Source organism: Chenopodium quinoa, unplaced genomic scaffold, assembly GCF_001683475.1.
Source record: "Chenopodium quinoa cultivar QQ74 unplaced genomic scaffold, ASM168347v1, whole genome shotgun sequence".
NCBI lineage: Eukaryota > Viridiplantae > Streptophyta > Magnoliopsida > Caryophyllales > Amaranthaceae > Chenopodium > Chenopodium quinoa.
Window position 1 is genome coordinate 85,579 of NW_018744072.1, and position 5,947 is coordinate 91,525.

The 5,947-nt window shown below is 32.0% G+C and overlaps 1 long non-coding RNA gene across 1 annotated transcript; it reads right to left on the minus strand.

Moving 5' to 3' along the window:
• Positions 1-1,890: 1,890 nt before the first annotated feature.
• On the minus strand, positions 1,891-3,178 carry LOC110691311. Its single transcript, XR_002505281.1, has 3 exons — positions 2,937-3,178; positions 2,051-2,139; positions 1,891-1,925 (listed from the first exon to the last, which is right to left on the minus strand). It is a non-coding gene; the product is annotated as an uncharacterized LOC110691311 (long non-coding RNA).
• Between the last annotated feature and the right edge of the window lie 2,769 nt (positions 3,179-5,947).

Here is a 5,947-nt window from a genome sequence, read left to right on the forward strand (position 1 = left end):
TGAGCAAGAATCATTTGGTCATTTGACAAATGATCATTAAACAGTTTGCTCATTTGACAAATGAACAAAAATTAATTGCTCATTTGACAAATGAGCAAAAATTTAATTGCTCATTTTGACAAATTATTTGCTCATGTTTGACAAATTAGTGAAGAATAAATATTAATTTTTGACAAAATGTGCCAAAATTATGAGCTCATTTGACAAATGAGCAAATACTTAGTTGCTAATTTAACAAATGAGCGAAAACTTAGTTGCTCATTTGTCAAATAAGCAATTAATTTTCTTTCTCATTTGTGAAATGAGCAACCATGATCATTTAATTTGGGAATTGGGCAATCAATTTTTTGCTCATTTAGAAATGAGCAAATAGTTAGTTGCTCAATTGTCAAATGAGCAAATACTTATTTGTTAATTTAACAAATGAGCAAAAACTTAGTTGTTCATTTGTCAAATGAGCAAGTAGTTAGTTGCTCATTTGTCAAATGAGCAAACATTTCTTTAATCATTCATTAAATCAACAAGAATTTTTGCTCATTTGTCAAATGAGTAAATAATTAGTTACTCATTTGTAAAATAAGCAAACATTTCTTTGATCATTTGGGAAAGGAGCAATCAATTTATTACTCTTTAGCCTTTGTCTCATCATGAACTTTTTTACATTTTGGTGTATTTTGAGGAATTATGATGATTATTTCAAGATAAAAATCATAACCACAACTGGACATATATTTCTAGCAGAATCAAAATTCAGATCCTAGCAATTCAATCATAACATCATGTAACCAAGTAACCAACGTGTCTCAGGTAAAAAGGAAATTATATGTACCTTTTGTGTCTTTAGTCTTGCTTTAATGGTGTCCACAAGATTTAATGTGGTTACAGGCACTTTTTGCAATACAGCTCTAATTTCCTCTTCTGAGACAAGGCTAGGGAAGTGTGCCTAAAGTAGATGATCCAGCCATTGTAGACGATGGTTGTGTAACTGAAGCAGGTGTGCCTGAAGCAGATGTACCACCTAAATGATTCCACACAAAAGCAATAGGAAGCATGATTTGTTAATGTTGTGTTTCTTTTGCACCCCTATACAAGTCTTTCTGATGAGAAGATTCGCATAATTGTAAAGTGGAAGAGAACCCTCAAGGACCACAACCACACTACCTTCCACAGCCAAAACGGAAAAACCTATCATTCTTAAGAGAAGAAAAGTATCATTACAAGCTTACAACTTTAAGGTCTGTTACAATGTTCCTATTAACATCACACCTTTGAGCAAAATGTACGCTATTTTCATATAATAGTAGTGTCTGATAGATGATTGTGCCTGAATGCTTGACTCAAGAGTCTGAGTAACATGCTTCATTACATTTTTAGTGGGGTGCACACCAAACTAAGACGAAAAAATACAAGGGATTCAGTTGTTCATTCCCCTTCAAATTTCATTTACTTTGGTAATGAATAATTGAAAACTATACGGTACACTTTCAGCTAAAAATTAACCAGATGCACCACCGAACTCAATATTTTGCAAAATTTCCACTTTAGAATTTAAGATTCCAAAAAATAATCAACTTTCCCAATTTGACCATTATCACTGTTTAATATTGACAAAAAAAAAAAAAAAAAAAAAAAAAAAAAACCTTCCTTTCTCTTTTGTACCTTCTCATTCCTTTGAATTTCTGACCTTTCTTTTTTTTTTTTTTTTTTAAATTCTATGCCAACCTCTGTATCAATTGCTAGAATCATAGTACCTAACTAGAGTTATTCGACAATGGCCATATACAGTAAATCAGTGACACAGAGATCGAGTAAACTAACCATGTAATAGTTGTGTACACTGCCACCCTTCTAAAAAAAAACGAGCAACAACATAAGTAACATCTTCAACAGGTCTGTGAGGATCCACGTCGCCAAATGTTTTGAACCTGGAGCAGAAGTCAAATAGTCAGTTCAATCATGAACTTATTTATAACGAGATGCTTAAAAATCTAAAAACTTGGAAAGCTCAAGATCTTGAAAGGCAACTCAAAAAACATGTTAGCAAAGTTACCATCCAGGCCAGTTCTCAGTCCAAATCTTCGGACTTTTGGAAGAACTTGGAGTAAATTCATCACAGTAGAATCCATTACAAGTATTTATCTGCAAATAATTAGCATGGTCACATAAACTATGGCTCATTGATGATTGATTTCTGTTAAGTTCCTAAGTTCATTAAAAAAAGACAAAAAACCGCAAGCATATGAATGGGAAACCTGTGTAAAATTAATGTAATGGTATTAAAGCGTACAATTTCCACCACTAGCAAGAAACATCCTTTACACAAGTTAACCTATATAATTCTCCCAAAAAGGAGAAGTGTTTTACTCGCAACATTTACATAATTAGTTAATAAAAAAAATAAAAAAAATAATAGTAATGGTTATGTATAAAATAAAATAAAAAAGGGGTGAGACATCTCTCTACTTATTCCTTTTTTGTTTTTTAGGAAGGAGAGGGACAAAAGAAGATATAGAAAGTCAGAAACACCTCAACTAAAGCAACACCTTTCATATTATTATTTCTGAAAGGACGTAGTGATAGATCTAGGAGTTTCAGTTATCATTAAAAACAATCAAGAAATCCAATAATGAGCCATGTATATAGGATGTAATGGAAGAGGAAATCAGCTTGGGGCTCAACAAAACCACCCACAATGCCCAAAGGGATGATTAGATCAAGACACTATGACACAACATAATAAGCAGACACAGATGGACAGACATGAAACACAAATAGACAAGATCAGCAAAATAGTTCAAGAAGTAGTTATATGTTTTTGCCGCTATGTCACATGTGAAGGTTTAGATAATAAACCTTTCCGAGCAAAATACATGGGAAGCAAAGAAATCACACAATTCACACATGGAAAATGAACCTGCATATCCAAATATTCTCACAACAGGATCAGGTGTATCCCACTGCTGGCACATTATCCAAGGCACACCTATGTTCTGAGAAAGAGCCATATTGGCAGCCCACAAGGCATATTTCTTCCCTCCATCTCCATATGATTGTTCATAATAACCATATTCATTTTCTACCTACAAGAAAAAAGAAAAATAATACCAAGTATTACATGAATATTGTAGTTGTATGAATTGACATAACAAGAAGGAACACAAAACCAATAGAGCCACAAAGAACTTCTAAAACAAACGCAAAAAGTGCTCAAATGCAAGACAACACTATATATAAAAGAATTTTTGTAGAACAGAACCAACTCACTACCAGAAGTGCTCTATAATCCTATATCACTTAACTTCTCAAATATACAAATGCTTTGTAAGAACAGAAAAATATAGCTTTTGAACTTTTACTTGCTACTTCTAACACTTCCACATTTTGCTATGCAGTGCAACATCCATTTCAGGACTTGCTTAAACAATATTTAATTTGATGTACCTGAGGCATGATGATCGAACCTCCTTGTGATGCAAAAAGCTTCTCCTTCTTCATCAGATCCACTATGTATGTCGTGAACTTCTTCATGTAATACTGCTTAGGACAACCATCAGTACAGAAAAGTTAAAGATTCATGCTAAACATTTTGGCAATTGAACGAGTATAAAACATTAAGAAACCAGAAAATGAACAAAATTAAATCAAGATCTCATAAATTGCTTCGTACTATCATCACATGATACAAACTACTAAAAATCACATAAAAACAAAGTAAAATTCCCAAAATCAATAAATTGATACTTACATCATTCGTTCATATGTAACAATAGCTTCGGTTGAATCCATTTGATGAAGAATTCGGGATTTCTAAGGTTTCAACAAAATCACAAAAACCTTATTTAATACCAAAATTTGAACAATTGAAGCCAAATATCAAAGGAAAAATAATTAAAACAGCAAATACCTAACTATAGTTGTAGATTCAAGTCTAAATTCAAAGATATCTAAGCATTACGACCAAAGCAATGTTCGTTCAGAAATTTTTGGGGAAAGAAGAGAGAGAAAGGCAAGACCTAGATCAATATCTAGAGAGAGAAAAGCTGGACAATTTTTTTTTTAATTTTTCTCATATACAATCTAAAATTTACAATAATGCCATTATTTTGACAAGGATATATGTGAGTGTTGGATCTTGTTTGATCTAATGGTTATAAAGTGTTCTCACATAAGGGATGTGTTCTCACATGATCCTATTTCTATATATATATATATATATATATATATATATATATATATATATATATATATATTAGATAATCAATGTAGTCTTATAATGATTAGTTTTACAAGTCAAATATTGAATATTGTGTATATTTTAAAAAAGTTGATGGAAAATCCAACTATACTGTACTAATGAGAGACAGTGAACAAAGAAAATACAAAGTATAAATGAATAATAATCAATTCATTAGCTACATTAATGTATATTTAACTTACCTTAGAACCTTTTCTAATTATACAATATTTGTTACGTTGTGGACCAATTTTAACTAGTATTGTCAAAAACATATAAATAAAGTTGTTATGTATCCATGGCGGTAGTGACAACATTTACCAATTATTATTATCATCGTCGCCATCACCATCATATGATGATAATCCATATCTTTATTTCTACACAATATAATCTTAATCTTAGTAGTCGCCGTCAATTCAAATTGATACTAATATCATGTTCGGATATCTCGAACCATCATGACGCCATTATTAGAAATTTAGAATGAAAGATACATGAATGCAAATTAACTTTCAAAAGAAATAAACGTGTTAGTGTTACATATGAGTATATGACTATATGATTCGAAGTACAAGTCAAATGCAGAACACACCTGTTTACAACAGAAAGAAAAGGGGTAAAGTGTGGTGAAGCACAAGCCAAATGCTGAAGTGGATCCATAACCCTAGTAGTTAGCTTATGTGGCATTCAACCCTTCGCCACATAAGACATGACAAATAGCTAGGCAACACCTCGGATCGGCTCGGATTCCGATAATTGACCGTTGGAAGGATCAAAAGCTAAATATGATATGCTAACATTAGGGGTCATGAAAACTAAAAATGTACTCCCTCCGATTTTAAATTTTTGCTACATAGTGGAAAACACTAATAGTAAGAAATGGGTAGATGGGTGTGGGGGCCACATGTAATAAGTGGTAAAAAGTGGGTTGGTAAGGGTATTTTAGTAATTAAAAGGTGGAAAATGACAAAAAAAATGAGGGTAAAGTTGAAAAAAAATAGTGGGCTCCACAATCCTAAAATAGAAATGTAGCAAGTCAAAATAATCGACCCAATAGGAAAAATGTAGCAACTAATTAAAATCGGAGGGAGTAGTAGTATTGGAAAAGATACAAAAGGAATATATTCACCTTTTAAGAGAGGTGTCATATATTGTACTCGTATCGTATATTGATAGGTAGTTTAAGTTATTGAATTGATGCCTTTGGTCGTGGTGCATGTCTTTGCATGTTGGGATGACTGTCGTCAACTCGTAAGATATACTTAACAAACTTATTTGATGTTACGCGATCAAACTTAGTTGTAAAAACATTTGATAACAAATTCTAAATGGTATGAGAAATTTTCTTAATTTCCAAGGTTTTAAAGTTGATTCTTTACTTCAAAACTTGTTTGTTTATGCATTGGATCGGAATAAGAAAGACTTAACACTGTGAATTAACAAGGTTTGAGTTCTCAAATTTCAAATACATCCCCCACTACCATGATTACGACCACTGTATTGTTAATCAATCCATAAAAAATAATTGTACTAAATTGTTCTCTCCACCTATGAGGAAAGTAATTCCTTGATAGGTAACTACTCTGATCCCTCCATTTTTTTTTAAATGTTGCTCTTTGTATTTCAGAAAGTTTCACAATAAGTGTTACACTTTCTTTTTTGGGTAATTGTTTTTCTTTATTTCTCTCCAATCATGTGAGCCCCCTTATA